The 20,169-nt window shown below is 37.9% G+C and overlaps 1 long non-coding RNA gene across 1 annotated transcript; it reads right to left on the reverse strand.

Annotated features, from left to right (window-relative positions):
- Nucleotides 1-869: 869 nt before the first annotated feature.
- Nucleotides 870-2,314, reverse strand: LOC148077774 (uncharacterized). The gene is made up of 3 exons (XR_015711432.1): nt 2,213-2,314; nt 1,577-1,646; nt 870-1,046 (listed from the first exon to the last, which is right to left on the reverse strand). It is a non-coding gene; the product is annotated as an uncharacterized LOC148077774 (long non-coding RNA).
- Nucleotides 2,315-20,169: the final 17,855 nt, after the last annotated feature.

Consider the following 20,169-nt stretch of genomic DNA (forward strand, 5'->3'; position numbering starts at 1 on the left):
AGGCTAAGCTGCTTTTTTAGTTATTCAAGGGTGTTAACGTTTTTACATGGTTTTATTTGATCATGTCGGATTCACAGTTATGAACAGAATCACCAGGCAGCTTTAAAACATGCAGCGAGAGTGAGCAGGAGGCTCAGTCTGCTGACTACAGGAACAGCAGCATCATTGGGGTAACCATAGCTGGTCCTGCAGGGGTTCACCACCTCCTTGTATGGGATCGGAACATCATCTGGACTCTTGGTTTTGGCACCATCACGGACCTGACAGGGACACGAGTGTGTTTGTTTATCGTGATGACACAGAAAAAGACATGTTGACTTACATCCTCCGCCTTCCTCAACACACGCAGCAGATTCTTCCCCAGAGCAGCTTCCACCTCTGCATCAGTCCAGTTCCTTCTTTAATTTATTAAAACACATTTTTATACAAAGTTTCAAACGTGTGAATTTATACACGAGTAAAACCGTGAATATAAAATATGTATCTAATTTTACAGATTACTCCAAATAATCTGTGTGGCATTACTGAAATAATGGTACATTAATTTGATTTGAATGATCAAATGTCAATTTATCATAATATATGATAACTCAAAAAAGTTACCACACATTAAAACAGGGAAAACTTGATTCAAAATGTCATTAAGAATTGAGTTTGCGTATTCAGCTATTTTAATGTGAAACATTTAATCAAGGATATTCAATTCTTGACTGTTGGTTCATCTTGATATTTAACAAGATGTAACAACTACAACTTTGTACCCTGTGGTGTCATAAAACACCTTTTTATCAGAGTCTTCATCTGAGTTATGTTTGACCAGGAGCTCTCTCTTTAACCTTTACAGCTTCATTCAAAGCACAAACACCCACCACTCTCCGGAGGACGTCATCAGGAACGTTCCTCTTGTGCGGGCAAACACTGTAGGCGGAGGAGTGGCTGAAGATGACCGGAGCTGCTGACAGGTCCAGAACCTGGTTCATGACTTTGACGGTCACATGGGCGATGTCGATCAGCATCCCCAGACGGTTCATTTCGGCGATCAGTTGCTGCCATGAGTAGATCAGAGAAGATTGAAAAGTCGCACAAATGTGTTTGAAGCAGAAATTAAAGCTTGAATTCGACTCCTGACCTTGAACTTTCCACGTGCCCTTGAGCTTTTGTACTCATTCAGACACTCTCCATGATGAAACTATTCAAGCTAATGTATAGTTTGCTACTTCTCAGTCCATTTATTTTAGTTCAGGAACTTTAAGGACGTTAATAATGAAGACAGTGTTGATATTTAAATACTAGAATGTACATTTGCTCCTTGTGTTCATGCAGAAATAAGAAAAGTGCAACACAATCCAAAGGATATTTCCAGTGTCTCATTTGTTTGGTTTACTATGTTCTCTCAATGTCTGTTTTTGCACCATCAGCACTTCTGTCTTGGTCAGTGTCAGTCTCTGTTTTTATGATGCATTATTCCTGCAAATGCTCAATGACTCAGATTCTGCTACAAAAAGAGGAAACTCCTTCCTCATGTCTTTATAATAAAATGTATCAACAGTGAGAGACTTTCCTCTTGTTGACTGACCTTGCCAAAAGGTTATAGTCCGTCGTGTTGCGACGGCTCTGATCCAGTATCGACACGCCAGTTATCAGCCCTGTCAAAGAAAATGATTTATACTGATGATGTAAAGATTTAAGGAAATGTTTCAGTGCTAACTCAATAAAAATCAAAGCTGTAGCTTCCCTGTTTTAAACAACATCAATACTCAATACTATAGTATGGAGTTTTCTTCGTTTGTTCACCATAATGTTCAAAATTTCGAGTGTCTTTTGAGATTGTGTGCGACTTCGATGAAAACAACAGTGATGGTATTTTACAATATAAAAACTATGCTGAAATAATTAACGTTCAAAACATTTTCTAATAAAGTAGAAGTGACTATGGTGCATTAAATAGTGTGAGAAAAATACAAATTGAGAATCAGAAGCAGAATATTCTAAAAACAATGAAATGGAAAAGTATATGTTTACTACATACAAATCAACAACATATTATGCTTTATGGAAACACAATACATTGAGTTTATTAGTTTATAATACTGGAATATAAGATCAGTCCAGATCAAGTAAAAAAAATGTTGGATGTAGGACTTGTTTGGTGCTTCGATATATATTAATATATATTTGTATCAATGAATCTGGACGTGTACCATTCACTCACCCTCACTGCTGGAGGCAAACATGAAGGCTTCTGGGTATTTCTGACACATTCTGTGGACCACATCGATCTGCTCCAGAGTTTGTCTGACAGCATCTTTGAGTTTCACACGGAACGTAGGCCGACCAGAATTGAAGGTGGACATAAAGAAACAATATTTAGTGAAACAACAGCAGAGAATGCATGTGTGTAGCCATTAGCTTCTTAAAACGACCACGTCCTTCTGAAGCGATTGGTAATATTTTCTCTGCATAAAATAACATTTATGCTGAATCAAGAGTCCATCATTTAAAGATTAAACAAGAAATAATCTACATGGAAAACTACAAATGACAAGAGGAAGAAACTACATGTATTAGAAGGAGATTGACTGGAAATACAGATATTTTAAGTAGATCAGAAAACAAGTCATCAGCCCGCAGTAACACTGACCCGTCAATGAGGGGCGTCCTCGACATCAGATTCCTTGCCCGGGTCAAGAACTGGTCCTCGGCCACTGTGACCGACAAACACGACAGGAGAAGAAGCCAGCAGCTCAACATTTTGAATCTTCAGTCTTTGGTAACTAAGAACAGTCCTCAGTCACAATTCTAAGAGTCCTATTCATCTCTAGTCCCAGCCCCTCCTCTGTCGTCACCCATAAACAACATAGTAGCTTCGACAGCCTGTTGTTCATCTGTATTGCTGTTGAACAAAATACATTAAATTTACCTTATTTTTTATTTAGCAATAACTGAATCAAATATATTATTATATAGTGATATGTTTTTCAAATAGTTGAGAATAGTGTCATCTTGTTCTTTCTCTTTATGTGTCATCTTGTTTTTTCTCTTTATTATGTCATCTTGTTCTTTCTCTTTATGTTCTTGTTCTTATTTTATTTTGATTTATTTTTTATAAAAAAATTGCTGTATGTATTGGCTATTGGAAAAAAAAAAATCAATAAAGTTTTACCTTACCTTAAAATGCAACAAAAATACATGAACAATAAAATTTTGTGAAAGTCACATGATTCAGAAAAAAAACAGATTAAATTGAATAATAAATGCTTTAATAAGATGTTAAACTAGTTCAGAATTCTATAATATATACAGTATAGGGTGAAACATGTTTATTTATGTATGTGTAAAAAGCAAAAAACCCTAAATTGTATGACTATTGTGGTTGTAATGTTATATTTAAGAAAACAAATTGATGTTTACATGTCTCGTCCATCTGTGAGGAGCACACAGGACAGGCCGGGGTCAAAGCTTCTCATCAGGCCTTTAGTGACCATCATTCTTTCTAAGTTAGATGTCACAGCCCACAATACTGAGCTCTGGGTTTAAACTGTTGCCCGAGTTATAGTAAAGAGTTCGGATAACATAACAATATAACAAATAAAAACCTATTTAAATAAATATATTGTACATATACTGAAATTTGCGAGTAATTTTTTGTTTTGTTTTCCTCATGTCCTGAGAAGAATGGTGGACCATTTGTTATACAGTGTACGTGTGGTCTATAGCGCCTTATGCTGGCCAGAAGAAAGAAGGCAAAACATATTGATCGTCATTGATTTTCAGAATCAGAAACTTTTATTTCCAGTGTTGGAAACATTGGATTATTATGTGATGCAGTGCAGAATAACATTAAATAAGATAACACTCAAAATAAGGTATAGAAAAACAGAACCAAGACAGCCCTTCTATTTGTTTTCAACATGCGCCAAATACAAATTAAAAATTAAAATAAAGAGGAAAGTTTTTGTAAAATATTTACAATAATTCTGTTACTTAACTCAAATCCACAATCTCTAAAATCTCCCGCCATCACAGTCCACCTATGATTATTGAAAACAAATGGATTTAGTTTTAATAAGAAAATAAGGATTTTATTAAACATCTTCAATTATTTTTTAGACATCAGAGCACAATTTAGAAAAAAGCGCGATGCTTTAGCGACACTTGCTGGACAAGAAAGTACAGTAACTACTGTGCTGCATGAACCGTAACTTTATAATCCACTGGATTATAAAGTTACGGTTCATGGATTAAATCCCCTAGAGTTTTATCGCTGAAAGAAATGTGGAAGAGAAAAAAATAAAAATACACTGTAATTTCGCATTCAAGGCGACAGAGGAAATGGCTGAAATCTGCCTTTATCTGACAAAAATGTTTATTTTTTTCTTAGGTGCAGCTGAAGGGAGAACAGAATTAATGCGGTGGTTTTTTTCATCACACTGTCAGACATCGGATCCCAATATTGACTGAAATTGCTTTGTAAATGCAGATAAATGACACCTGACTGTTTGACACACACACGTAATAGTGTCTGCGTGACAAACACAGATTGGGGTTGTGTTTATCTGAATCTGTCTGTAAATGAAAATATTTACATTTCAACATCCATCTTACAACAATATAGGAGACATGTTCAAATAATCAACTGGATGTGAAAACGTTGCATTCACATTTATAATGTTTGTTTTTTTTACATTCAGGAAGTTAGCATTGAGTCAGTTTTGGCTCATCTTCATCCAATGTATACAAGATAAACTGTCTTACTGGCAGCAACAAGGGAGGCCTATCAAAATTGAGGCCATGTTATTCCAGTCATACAACTGATTTATGAAAAAATAAGCATAGAATTACATTTAAAAAGTAAAAAATAAATATACTGTGTTGACAAAATCTGTGTGTCTTTGGACATAAAGTAATAACTTGTGAATGTAACACATATCTAGTCTGTAGGGCCACTGGTTGCAAGCCTCTTCAAATCCGATACAATTATTATTTTATTTATTTATTTAATTATCTATTCTTCCTGTGAGCCAGTCTTACTCTTCAATCATGGAAGTTGTTTCATTTGTTTGAGTGTCTGTTCTGTGAATTGTTCAGAATGGAAAGCTGCAGTTTTATCCTCTGAAACACAATAATTCTTTGTTCAAACCCCCAGGTTTATCCCAATATTTGTGTAACTAACTTAAAGAAATGAGCAAGAAGAACATTCTTAAAATAACAGCTAGAAAGTTAACTACATGAATAAAGTATTATATATATTTTTTAATACATTTTCAAACGCTATCCAGTTTAATTTCCTCTAATAAAAATATTAGACAGGTTAATGTGACGAGAAGGTTTTCCAGGAAACAGAAGCTTAGTTGTTGTGTAGGCATAACTAAAAGATCACAAATGGTCTTGGTTTGTGTTTCACTCTGTGGTTCTACTGGCCTTTCAGTGGGGATCAGCGACTACACAGCTGAGGAGTGAGACAAGAGTGCATCTGGACCGGGTCACACAAAGCAGCGACGAACAGGGATACAAGCCAGAACCCTGATTTTCCGTGTGGGAAAGAAAGAGTTTTTGTAAGTAGTTCCTCTTGTGTTTCTATTCATCGCTCCACCTGGAAGTTGCTCTCTTTCTTCACACCTCTTGAGATAGTTTTACTAATAAATCTGAACTGATCCTTTTGTTTATTCCTGGATTGTGTATTTTCCACCGGCTCATTCAAGGGGAGAGCAATGTATCAACAAAGAGCCAGTCTTTTGTCGAAGAACTGAAAGCGCTTCTTGCAGTCCGACAATCGGCAGCATACCAACAGGGCCGCGAGCAGACGCTCACTGTAACGCTCATCACCGAACAAAACCGGGAGGAAAAGAAAGATCGGCGCTGCGGTTTGGTTTGTCTGCAGCAGACAAAGAGGCGACACCAGCCAAGACACAGAAAGCTCAATTCACCTTTTAAAACTTCATTTCCATAATAGTGGGGCAGTTGCTGGGACAATAAGGAACACTTTCCCCTCCTCTTCGCTACCGTGTTCGGCCGGTGTGAAAGCCACCTTGTGTTTTTGTGTCTGGCACTCTTGACTCTGGAGAATCCATGGATAATGTCTCCTGACAGCCTCAATGAACACCTCGGAGTCTCTTCCTCTACCAGGCAGTATTGAACTCACACAACAGGGGTTAGTCACCGTCTATTTTGCACTTACTTCCCTCTTGGCGAGGAAGATAGATTCGGGGCACTAATATTGACAGGCAGTGAATAGCCATGGTGGTTCAGAAATGAACAGGGTTGGATGGATGGCCAGGTTGCGGAGGAAAACATCATCCCTGACCCGACTGATCCGGGTGGCATTGATCCACCTGTGGAAGGATCACGAGTCTATTATCTTTGAGATTACTTTGAAAAGCTGTTCAGTTTGTGGAGGCACGATTGAGTGGATGTGCAGGTTAAGCCTGCAAATGAGAGAACATACCTCTGCTTCTTTGATCCCTTGTGATTTTATTCTGAAACCATCCTGTGATCTTTTTGGACTTCTTGTTTACGAGGCAAGACAACTTAAGACATTTTTACTTGTGCAGGCTTTTCCTTGATTTTCTGGAACTCCTGTGTTGTTCTCGGTGTTATCTTGACCTTTTAAGTATAATATTAAGTATTATAAGCGCTTTGTGACCCTGGTCTAGAAAAGCGCTCTACAAATATAAATTACTTACTTACTTACCTACATTTCCTGTGTTGACGATTGTTTCCCCTTGTGTTGTTGGTAGATGCAGTTCATATTGTGTTTGGCAGGACCATCCAATGGAAATCTGCCAATCATCCAACCATTCTTATAAGCCAGTCTTTCCTTTGGCCAGCTTCAGCTCGTTGCTCTGAAATTAATGATTTTCTTTGAATTATAATAGATTTGTGATTACCTGAATTCTCTGGACCTGTCCTGACTCATTTTTTTTACTCTTACTCTTACTGTCATGCTTACTGCCGCCACTCCATTTCTGGACTTTCCTCTTTTTGGTTAATTTGGATCTATTGACATCTGGACTGTGACATGTGACGTCTTCTCGACATTTGTTAGTAGCATGTTTTGTATGAACTGGATTGTATGAATTTTAAATTAAATTATATTTTAAATCTTTGCAAGTGCATTGTCTTCTGCTCCAGGGTCTGCTTTTTTCTTCGACAGTGCTCATATAATATATTATATAGAATAAATCATGGATTTTATTCGTAAAAAAAAATGATCGTCAGATGCATGATCGTCCATGGATGTCTGGTGGAGGGGCTTCCTTCAGCCCAGGATCAGATTTAAACGCACCCTTTAAGGTCAAACTCATAGGATTTATGCCGGAAGAGTATAACTGCAACGTTAAGTCTTCAAAACACTGCTGTAAAACAGTTTGGTGGTCTACATGGAAACTCATAGACTACACGATATGTAGTAAAGAGTAAAAGTCATTATTAGTTATAAGTAGAAAGCAAGTTGTTATAAATGTGATCACTTTCTGATTAAAACAAATTACCTCCTCAAAAGTGGTAAATGTCTCTTTCTACGCATTCACTCATACAATAACACACTGATGGGAGTAGGCTGCGACGCAGCTAGCCAGCTTAACCATCAGGACCAATCAGGGTAAAGTGTCTTGCTCAGGGCCACAACGTCACAATCTCGTCTGGAACTGGCATTGAACCCGCAACCTCTCAGACCTAGAGACAACCACTCTACCGTCTGAGCTATGAAAACCCGAAAATTATCTCAACCAATCAAATGTGGTGTTTCACACAAGGATGTCTAACTAGTCTGAGCTGAGATCAGCAGATGTTTCCGCTGCCTCTGTATCCTGGGATTTGTCTGATCAGTCGGGATTGATCGTGAAGTTAGCAGCAGGCTCAGTGGCCTCCCACTGAGATGACCGCTGATCAAAGAGGAACATGGAAATGAAAGAGTTGCGCAGCAGTGCGGATGAAAGACGGCGTGAGCTCTGTTAACTCCAGTGCTCTTCATGATGAGGAAGACGTTTTCTGAACACACGAAGCAGTAGTTAGTTTCATTAACAGTCAATCACGAGTCGATTGTCCTTTTTATGTTGTGAAGGCAAATTTAAAAAATACATTTGAATCGGCTTTTTCTGAATACATTCAGGGATTCCCTCACGGCCTTCTACGTCTCTCTGTGAAGGACTAAAAATAAAATTTCATTAAACAGCATTTGTACTATGAAGTGAAAATGAAGTCAAAGCTGACAGGTGTCTTTCATTATTTTTAACCTATTTAAATCTAATATTGATCTTTTTTCTTGTCTCATTGTAAGATGAATCCTACTTACAGTATTACTGACACAGAATTCTGGATATACAACATCACATATTGGCTCAGCTTGGCGTGACCCATGACATCTCAGCAGAGTGATTAGAGGGGTAGATTTAAATGGCAGTGAAGGACGGTGACGTGCCTAGTTTGGTGGCATCGCCTTGTAACGGTGGACATAGTGAAAGCAAAAATGAATAAACAACTTGTGTTTGTTTGATTATGCAGCCTTTATGATCTAAAGAAGTTAATGAGAATGAGAAGTTAATTCAGAAGGGTATCTTGGAAAGTACAATTTGTTGCAAATCCATGTTTTGTGGAATCAGTTTGTCTTTGTATACACCGTCTTACAATGTCATCAAAACTGACCACTTTATATAAATGATGATGTTAGTTTCCATTCGTCAAATTGATTGGCACTTTTTTTTTTACAACTCAGCATTTGAAATGCTAAAATGAGTCAGGTCAATTCCTGTCCCGCACCGGTTTGGGTCAATTTATTCTCTGACAAGGTTATATTCCCTCGACTGTACCGATCAATTAATCATAATGGATTTCCAATTGTCGGCGGCCATGGGTTTGTAAGATCCTGCTTTATTACCTCTGAGACTGATAAAGTGACCTCTGCCGGCCTTGAAGGAAGGAAGCGTCATCAGCAATCTTTTTTTTTTTCTTTTTATTTACAATCTGCAAACACCTTTACTTTCTTAACTTCAGAAATAAACTTTTTTTACAAGTCCGACCGTTTCAAGATAGGAAAAGATAGACCATAAACCAACACTGCGAGCTGACTTTACTGTCGTCCCTGGAGAGCGAGGGAATGTGACGGAGGCGTGGGTGAATGATGGGCTGCGACACTGACGCTGTAATTGGTCTCCGACGCGCCATTAAAGCGACACATTGAAAAAATATCCCTGACATGCCATTAAAAGGCTGTAATATTTCTGCTTGGTATTCTGAGGAAAGCAATTAAATCCTCCAATCACGGGCGTTGATTAATGACCGGTCTGGGGTGAAATATCCGAGGATGTGCGACGGGCAGGACGAGGCGACTCCTCCTCTTCTTTGATCGGAGCCGCAGTGGTTCAGATGAAGGGCAGGAGGTGAATTGATCCATGTGGCGTTCTGTTCATCGGCAGCAGCTGGTTCACTTGATGGAAGTCGTGAGGGGACAGTCGGTCCGTCAGCGTCGGCCGCGACGCTAAATGACATTAGAGTGGGGGAGGGAGACGCCAGAAGAAAGGGAGCTCAGCTTCAATTTGACCTTCAGCAGACCTTGAGCACACAATAAACTGATGGACACGCCTCCATCTGCCTCCTTTCACATTGCTCCTTAATATGTTGTTACAAACTGCACTGGAAGATAAGTGTTTACTGAGTAAATGAAGGTTACAAATGACAGAAGTGGAGGAAATGTATGTGTAATAAGAGACGATATAAATGGACTTCGTAATCAGCATGATGACCTTTCATAGACACCTTTCCCAATACAATCAGCTCACAATGATTTGTATCCATGTTTTGGGTCTTTCAGACGGTCAATCATTTTTGTTGTTCTAAATAAGCCTCGCATGAACCAACCAACATCCAAACGCTTACGGTGAGGGTGATGTCATTGCCATGAATAAGACATGTGTTTGACACTAAAACTGTAAGAGTACTCAAGACAAGAAGGATGTCTTCAGGCTGTAAAGATCGCTCGATCGATCACAGGACAGTACACAGTCAATAACAGTCCACGCTCGTAGATACCATTAGCTGAAAAAAATATAGCAATAAAGAAAAAAGGGCTAAAAGGTTAAAAAAAAAGTGTGAAAAGGTCTCCGAACTGTACTTCTGTGAGTGACAGTAAGAGATTGTATATTGTATGTAAACTATAGATACATGTAATCTTTATAGTTTTTCAATTCAATTCAATTCAATTTTATTTAAAGTGTCTTATCATAACAAAGTTATCTCAAGACACTATACAGTTGAAATAAGACTACAGTTGATTAAGGAAAAATAGATCCCAGCAATTCAACAAGGAGCAAGAAACAAAACACTGTACAGCTCACTGTACAGTGAGCTGTACAGTGAGCAATGGCAAGGAAAAACTTCCTTTTAGAAGGCAGAAACCTCGAGCGGAAGCAGACTCATTGTTGACGGCCTGCCGCTTTGACCGGCTGGGAGGATGTGACAAGATTAAGGATTATATATGCAAACACATCTGAACAATATAAAACAATCTGGCTGGTAGGTGTGTTGCTGCAGACCGTTATAAGAGAAATGGACCAGAAACCCCAATGTTTAGATGTCGTCCTAACCAATAATACATGGTAATGTAATTATTAAATATTCAAAATTCTCTACAGATATCAAAAAGAGCATTTGTTTTTTTAAATAAACACAATCAATGCTACAAAAGAGGAAGTGTTAGGACGAGTGTATGGAACGTACAGTATCCTGTCAAGGACCGCGCACATCTTTAATCTCCACCAGAAACCGACAGAAATAATTACAAATGATTTATCCTTTCAATGCATATGAACATCTGACGACACCTTTACCCTTGTGTTATCTCAGGGTCAAGGTGACCCGGAGGCCAAAAAAATAAACGTGTTTACCTAGACCCAGAGACCACACAAGGGATACCACAAACACAGAATCTAAAAGAAAATGAAAATGCATACATTAGATATAAGACAATATATGTTGCTATTAGTTATATTTTATTAGCATTAAAAAGTACAAGCTTGTTCTCAGATAAATTACATGAATATGTAAGTCGTTTTTTTCAGACACTCCATATTCGGCTAAAACTAACATTCACACTAAATCCGTGTATCATAAGGACTTCATTTGAATTCAGCTCATCAGATTATAAACACACACATCCCTGCTACGCCGGCGAATCGATGCGCTGCCCAACCGTGATGCCTTAATGACTAATTGAGTACTTTGTAATTATGAAAGCTCACACCGAGCCCCGGCAGACGATTCCCCGGATGCAAGCGCAGCTGCCAAACCGACTTCTTCTGTCTAGTGTCTCTATTTAGGAAGGTAGATCTCCGTCGTTCAGCCTCAGCCTGTCAAGCGTCTCCACAACCCCAAAAACTCAATGTAGCATCTCCACCTATTGAGATGCAAATGTGACATCAGGGAGCAAACATCGGCGTGCATCACCGGCGATAAGAGCTCGGCTGTAACATCACCGGTGTGTTGCTACTCTCCGCTCTGTGGAGGAACAACTATCGAGTCATCCGTGTAACAATTCGAAAGTCGTCAAATTTGAGTTATGGTGAAGGTAGTAGGAAGTAGCTGAACATTAGAAAAGACATAAGACGCTAAAATTGTTCTTTTTGAAAACTTGAAGAACATTAATGTTGACAATTATAGCTAATGGCTACAATAGCGATGCCTGAAGCTCTTCGTTCCTGCCGTCTCTGGCATATGCAGTCATACGTGACCGGAATTAAGTCCAATTGCGTGAGGGGAGCTCTGAATGTCTATTTTGCCATCTCCATATAAGCGGCACTGCCGATGGTCTGCGTCATGAATTATTCAGGCAGGGTATGTAAATTACAGCCAATAGTTATGATAATTGAATAAAGGTAGCAGACCTTCGATGTGATCAAGCTGATGTGAAGGGAGGGACAATCTCCTCCTGCAGCACAAGTCAACACATTCATTCGCTCATTATTCAAATGCACTTGCACTTGTGCGAGAAAAGCTCACAAAAGCTCGACATCGCCACATCCCATCATGCATCACAGAGCCACCGCTGACGTGCTAGCACGGTTACGATGTTTGTCGCTCATCATTTAATTATGCAACTCGGCTAAATCATCAGTTCAACGGATGACAAACAACCACATCCTGCATACAAGTCACTCTTCGACATGAGGGGTTGTTGAACATGTCAGCGAATCTCATGAAATATACAATTAATGTTTGGTTTAAATATTCACAAATGTGATGTTTTTTTTAGTGAATCCTTTAATTAATCCATATAATTACTTCAGTATGATTTCAGAAACACAGTTGTGTAGTCATGAATATCCAGAACACAAACAACAAAAGTAAAAAAAACAAAACATTTTGTGTAATAAAAGCTGCACAGTAATTATAGGCTCTTTCTAACGCTCATTCAAATCAAGTGTACATCCAGAAGTTAATGAAAGTCAATGTCAAGCGGCACATATTTAGGGTCAAGACCTCTCGATGAAATGACCGACTTAAGACCGAGAACTTGAGGTCCGTTGTTTGACTCGAGAACCATTTAAAATAATGGTTGTTGTATAACATTACGTACACAAAACCATTGACCTTGACACCAGAGATATAGTTTCTAAACTTAGGAAAATTGTGTCACAACACGACCTGGAACCTATAATCCATGTGTTTGTGTCTTCTTGTTTAGACTATCAGTTTTATCTTGACCTTTAAAATATATACTTTATTGAATATTGTTTTGATTGTTTAAGCGCTTTGTGACCCTGGTCTGGAAAAGCGCTATATAAATAAAAATGACTTACTTACTTACTTACTATTGTAACAGTTTATTTCCATTTCTAATCAATATTATAATTCTGCTTCTTACTTTCAGAGCTGTTCATGGTCAGTCTACTCCTTCCATCAGTGATCTGATCCAGCCTTACACCCCAGCTGGGGCTCTGAGGTCTGTGGATCAGAATCTACTGATGGTTCCTGAACACGGTTCAGGACCAGAGGAGAGAAATCCTTCCAGGCTGTTGCTCCTAAGCTTTGGAACGATCTTCCTCTCCCTCTGTGTTTGATGGATCTACTGACTCCTTCAAGAAACATCTTAAGACCTTTTTATTTGTGCAGGCTTTTCCCTGATTTTCTGGGACTCCTGTGTTTGTCTTATGTGTCTTGAACTTTAAAATGTTTTATATCTGTATGTATTTTTAACTATGTATTGCTCTTTATTGTTAAATTGATTTGTGACCCTGGTCTAGAAAAGCGCTTTACAAATAACATTTACTTACTTACTTACTAAAGTTATTTTGTCACAAATCTTTTGCAGGACTAAACACAACCACAAATGTCAAGTTCATGTTTTTATTTGTCAAATATACTATATGCACGCCATACAGCACAGATGAAATTGCAGGCCTCTCAGACCCACGGTGCAAAACAGAAGTAAAAAGAATAAATAAACTTCTATAAGTAGAAAGGACATCAAATAAACAATCAACAAGACTTGAAATTAAAAATAGGATATTAAAAGTAATTTACAGTGAGGTAGTGCAGTTTTAGTGCAAATAAGCATTTTTATCATTTTAATCAAACATCTCGTAAATTACATCATATCCCATTTCTGACACCATCGGTTGAAATTGCTCTGAGTTCCTCTGTGTTTGTGGCGAAATGTTTGTTTTCCAAACTTGTCTTGATAATGATTTGCATGACGACAGAGCTCTATGTGTCTAAACCCTCTGCTTTTAAGTTACTCTAAACTGATTATGGACATTTATAAACAACACCAGAAACAGGTTATCATACTTGACCTCATTGCTGTCAACAATAATTAAATCATAAGAAAGTAGTGATGAGTTGATGAGGCATCATGATACAGTATCTACTGTATCATACAGTCTCATCATTTTGAAAGGCAACTAGTTGGCACTTTATGCTTTATAATCTGTGGCTCTGATCCACTAATTCAATTAACCTGACATCATTTTCACTTAGAGTGCCATCTAGTAGCCTTTCAAACTGTATCATGATACAGCATCATGAGGCCTCATCAACCCATCATTACTAAAAAGCTACTGCATTATGTAAATAGGGAAATTTGGTTTAAAAAATGTATATTAAAAAAATCAAAATATAGGTTATAGGTTTGTCAGAGGTTAGTTATATTCTAGTTATAAAATATACATGTATTACATAATAATAACAAAGCCAAGAGGACTAGTATCTCTTGACAGATTTGTTTTAGTGACACCAGGACATATCAGAGAGCTGGGTTGATGCCAAACTTATCCTTCTGAATCATTAGACTCAGATGCGAAGCTTCTCACTGCTGTTCTTAAACACAACACTCGCCGGATCAATACCAACACCAGGTCAGGTGATGGCGAGGCTTCATCCACAGGTCACAGGTAGCGGTTAAGTCGACGGATGTAGAGTGGGGGGGGCAAATCTAATTCCAAGGGGAGCGATTACAAATCCCTTGATATCGATCGCATGGCAAGACTTTCTGGACACATGAATCTGAACTGATCCCTTCAAAGCCAGGGGCCACGTGTGTGGACTGTGTCGGAGGTGGGAGCTGCTGCTTTTAAAACGTTGTGACAAAGACATATGAACGAGGGGGTCGGGGACGTGAGATTCTCTACGACAACCTTGCTCTACGGCCGAGCAGGCAGCGATACACACCGGAAGATGACTGATTGTTTCCTGATTCTTCATGCTAGTCCCCAATGCACCGTGTGTATATTAGTGTGTGTGTGTGTGTGTGTGTAGATTGGCTGGCGTGCAGGGTTGTTTGTATTGACAAGAAGCATGTTTACTCTGGTCAGCAATACTGAGTAAGACAGTCAATTACTGGCTAATGATCGGGATGCTCTCCTCACTTACTTCAATATGCAAAAAAACACACAGTACCACAGTCAGAGACACAAGCAGCCATTTGTTGAAAACTATTTCCACCTGAGCAAATGTAAGGTACACAAAGTATTGATGACAACTTTGGTAACATAGAGATTAAAAAATGTTTGTTTATAGAAACAGAGCCATGATTATTGAGCTTACAGAAATGACACACTTAACTACTGGTTATTCAAAAATGGGAAACATTTTTAATATTCAAAAATGTACTTCTTCAATATTGGCAAGTACAAATAAATAGTAGTTTAAATAGAAAATCAATTACAATCCAATATTGTTGCAAATAATGATATAAATACTGAGACCTATTCGAATTATTCAACAGAAATGAGAAAATACACACACCTACTGACAACCAGGAGGCATTAATGAACTGTTAATGTTATATTGTTATATTACGCATATTACCTTTTTTTATTTTTTTTTTTAAACCTGCTTAAAAATAACTAATAAATACTGAATAAATAAAAATGTATGGGGATAAAACAACAGAAATGAATGCATTAATAATAATACAGATCAATAAGTAAACACATGTTCTACATCAGCATGGCTTGACAGGAACAACTCTTTAATCGTTGCTGTAGTTCATATGTCCCACCAATAGGAGGCAATGTAGCCCCTCTCTGACTGACGAGTGAAAGCACGTGTTTTTAAATAAACATTGGGTGGACACCAGTAACATCTTCATTTGTTAAAAAACCCCAAAACATATTCAACAAATCCAGGATGTTCTGTAGAGTCTCTTTAATCAACATTTCAAATCCACGTGCAACATGCAGGTGAAGAGCGTCATGAGTGGAAACAACATTGAAGGTACATTTCAAATGTCTGTGTTGAATCATTGTCGTTGATAATGGGATTATGTTCGGTGATTGAGTTAGAGTTGCCCTCTTTTTCCCGCTGATGGAACCCTCTGGTGGCCTCACTGGTATTTTATGGTCACCTATTGATCATGCGATTAGCGGCCCAGCGGGGTCCACCCACTGCACGTCCAGCGGAGAGTAATGATTATCGACGGAGCTGTCGATAGAAAGGAAGGATATTGACAAGCAGGGCCTGGTGGAGACGGAGCGAGGGGGGGGGGCGTCAGCGGCGGACGCCATGACCTTCACCTCGCTCTGAAGTTGACGAGATTTGACAAACCAGCAGTTATGATGTCCTATATCTCTGACCCCTCTCACGTCATCCAATCACCCCGAGCTCATCCTCGGCTTTCTCACGTGTCTCTCTGAAATGGCTTCGTCGGAGAAGAAGGTCCATCCATTAGGCTGATGCCTCGTCCCGCGGACCATGATGCAATTTGAGAGCAATGCAATCATCCGCATGATCCAATCTTGGTGTAGAATGTGGGATTATGGCGGACCCTCGGGCCGGCCCACCTTTTCAGTTTTACAGCCTGTCAATCTAGATGCTTCCTGCGAGGGATACGTGAAAATGTCTGAGCCTGATAGCAAGAACGAGCGAACACTTTCCTCACTTAGTCTGGTTCATGGTTACATCTTGAAAGTGATTTCTATAAAGATTCAAATGTTCTTATCAATTCATTCATGAAGAATTGAGTCGGATTGTCTAGGAGCTTCACAGCGTCTTCCCAGAAGGAAAGGTTTGTGCGAAAACAATGTCTGTAGGAGCCACGATAAGAAAAAATATAGTTTTATATTCCAGAGTTGTCTTCATGATGTTGTCATTTTTGTTCAGATTTTCTAATCTGTTTATTTGGGATATAGTTTAATCTTTAGAGCCCAACGATTGGTGTGTCTTAGTGGTCATGGAGTTCGTTGTTCTTGTGGAAGTCAAACCTTTGGTTTGTCGTGGATAAGAAACTTATCATGTGGCTGTGTGACCCTGATGTCATTCACTTGAACACAACAGCACTGACATCTTACTTTGGTCATCAGTGGTTTATACAATCACGAGCTGCCGTCACGATTAAACTAGCAAAGGTGACCCAGATGCGGGCGATTATAAGTTACCAGGCAGAGGTTCACAGAAGACAGTTTAATAGCCACACAAAAATACAATGTAATACATAAAACGGTTCAGAGTCCAAATCTCAGTCTTTACGAGTCCACTTAAAAACCAGAACGAGAACCCGGCATACCACATGACTGGCTCGAGCTGAGCTCGCGGCTTCCTTTATAATGCAACACGAAATGCAATGATCTCCCTTCACATCTATTAGATTTGGTCGATTATTTTGCTAGACTTCTTAGCAACCGACACTATTTAGTCATAAAAAACAGTTCACGTCTTTCAAACAAAAAACGTGGGATCCAGAAAAGCCATCACACAGTTAACATGTGACAGTTCAGAACAGATTTAAATTTAGAATCGTGAAGCACATTGCAAGATTAGGAGATTATATTGTACAACAGAGACATTTTGAATGTTTAAAATTCAAGTTTAAGGGATGATATTGAACAACAGAGAAAACTTAAATGTATAAAATGCAAGTTTAAGAGATGATATTGTACAACAGAGTTCATTTAAAAGTCTAAAATACAAGTTTAGGAGATTATATTGTACAACAGAGGTCATTTAAAAGTAAAAAATGCAAGTTTAGGAGATTATATTGTACAACAGAGAACATCTAAATGTATACAATTCAAGTTTAAGAGATGATATTGTCCAACAGAGTTAATTTAAAAGTAAAACATTCAAGTTTAGGAGATTATATTGTCAAACAGAGGTAATTTAAAAGTAAAAAATGCAAGTTTAGGAGGCTATATTGTACAACAGAGTTAATTTAAAAGTAAAAAATGCAAGTTTAGGAGGTTATATTGTACAACAGAGTTCATTTGAAAGTCTAAAACACAATGGTGACCAGCAGGCAGCTGAGTCAACATGGATCTATATCTGCGAGTCTTCCCCACGACCTGTTAAGCTGACCTCGTCCACACTTGGCCCCTTTATTTAAGGGGCTCACCTCGCCGGCGGAGCAACCAGTCCCGTCGACGGCCCAGATCTGCCGTCCCTCTGCGGGAGCGATGTGTGAAAGTGAGGGACTCACAACTATTAAGAGCTCTGGCAAATAGAGAGGGTCGCTCACACACAGAAGGAGGGTCAGATCCTCTGGAAAGATTCAGCTTCTTTTCCTTTCCTGAAGAATAAGACCTTTCTCTCTTTGTTTGTTGCCCTGTTAGTGCAGTTTTACTGCACACAAACAGACCTTCTCTGTTCCTCGTCTGCTCCTTAACCATCTTAACGTTTTCAATCTAGATGATTCATCGTGTTCAGATCAAAACCGCCATTCAATGCCACTGGTAAACTGCAAGGTCGGCATTTATGTGAAAGTATATCAAGCAGTGAGTCAAGGAAGTTCAGTTGGATTTCCCCTCATACTTGTGTTGTGAGACTGAAGTACGATGGAGTGTTAGGGCCACACAAAGAATTTCTATTTTATTTTATTACAAGATTAAAGTTCTACAGAAATACTATGAGATTAACGTCGTACAAAAATATTTTATTACGAGATTAAAATGGTACAAATATATTATGAGATTAAAATCGCACAAATATACTACGAAATTAGTCGTACAAAAATGTTTTATTAATCCATTAGAATCATACAAATATACTACGAGATAAATCGTACAAAAATGTTTTATTACGAGATTAAAATCCTACAAATATACTACAAGATTTAAATTGTACAAAAGTACTATGAGATTAAAAAAGATTCATACCAAATACTTTTTTTTTTTAAAGATGTTTTAATAGTTTGAAAATACTACAAGACAAAAGTTGTAAAAAAAATAATAAATCATGAGATTGAAGTAGTATGTAAGTACTTCTAGTTTAAAGTCGTACAAAACAAATAACTACGAGATTAAAACCGTACAAAAATCTTTATTAGGGGATTATAGTAAAAATGCTTTATTACAAGATTAAAGTGGTATAAAATGATCACAGGTATGAACCAGATCTAAACACTGGTAACCTGAGCACAGTAGCCAAAATAAGTATTTGAAAAAAATTTGAAAAGATGTATTAAGTTCAGGTCAGACTGAAGAAAGAATATTTGGATAAACAAATAAGACATGGAGAAAAAAATAGTGCTTGCATTTATGAAATCTCCATAACTTGGTATGTAATATATAAAATACATTAAAAATGTATTAAAATGGTATGCATTTTTTATTAAAAATGTTTTTACTAAACATATTGGAATGTACACAAACATATTACCTCCTCTTTTCTCACTTCCAAGCACTTCTATTATTGACATCAACATATCATTTATTATGTGTTTTGTTTATGATGACCTATTATCAAAAACGTATTTCCCTGTTTCTGTTTCAGAAAAAGAGAAGAAAATAAAACAACAACCTCTACCTACATGTGTGTCTTCCATCAGAAGGAATACTTGGTTTGTGAGTCGAGACCAAGTGAACTCATTAACCTGTCGCTTCACCAGCAGCGGAGAGCCTCAGTGCGAGACATTTACATGTGACTTGATTTATTTGTTCTTCATTACTCTCCGCCATGCTGCTTCGACATCATTCTCGGCATTCATTTAAACTCTCATTTCAAATACGCCTCGACAACAACAGGTGGAAATGAGATGCAAGCAAGATGGACATTTGTTTTATTAGTATTTTGATGTGTCAGACTCTATTAATAATAATAGGAGTTTGTTCTGTGGTTTATTTTCAAGAACTCTACGGCTCAACAAGCATGGAGCTCTTCGTATCCTGCCTACAGTAACAACATACACCTATTTTATATGATTTTTTTTTTTAATTTACCGATACTGTATTGATTCTTAACATTATTGTATTATTATTATTATTTCTTGTGTGTACTTTTTCAAATGTATTTAGTTTGCCTTTCAACTCATATATATATATATATATATATATATATTTTTTCATACTTGTTGTATGGTTTACATTTTAATTAAGTGAGTTAAATAAAATAATTAAATTTTTCTTTAAGTCCCCAATTAACATGCAAATATACACAGCATTTGTTCATTTAGGTGTTGCCATTTCACTTTCGGCCTCTAGCTGTCAGCAGTCGTTAGGTCCTCCGCAGCTAAGGGAAAACTGACCCCAGGATGACTGAGGACGAGGGGATACTCTCAACTCCAGCAGCTATTAAAGCTGATGTTTGGACATATTTTGGTTTAAAAAAAAAGAAGTAACGACTTTGTCAAGACTCATGTGGTCTTCAAATACTGTTTTCTAGTTTGTGATTTACTAATTTTCACTAGCCAAAAGGTTGCATGCTAATGTTATTTCAGAGAAAATCTGTTTTCTTTTTCTAAAAAAA

This window comes from Callionymus lyra, chromosome 6 (genome assembly GCF_982586985.1).
Source record: "Callionymus lyra chromosome 6, fCalLyr1.hap1.1, whole genome shotgun sequence".
Lineage (NCBI taxonomy): Eukaryota > Metazoa > Chordata > Actinopteri > Syngnathiformes > Callionymidae > Callionymus > Callionymus lyra.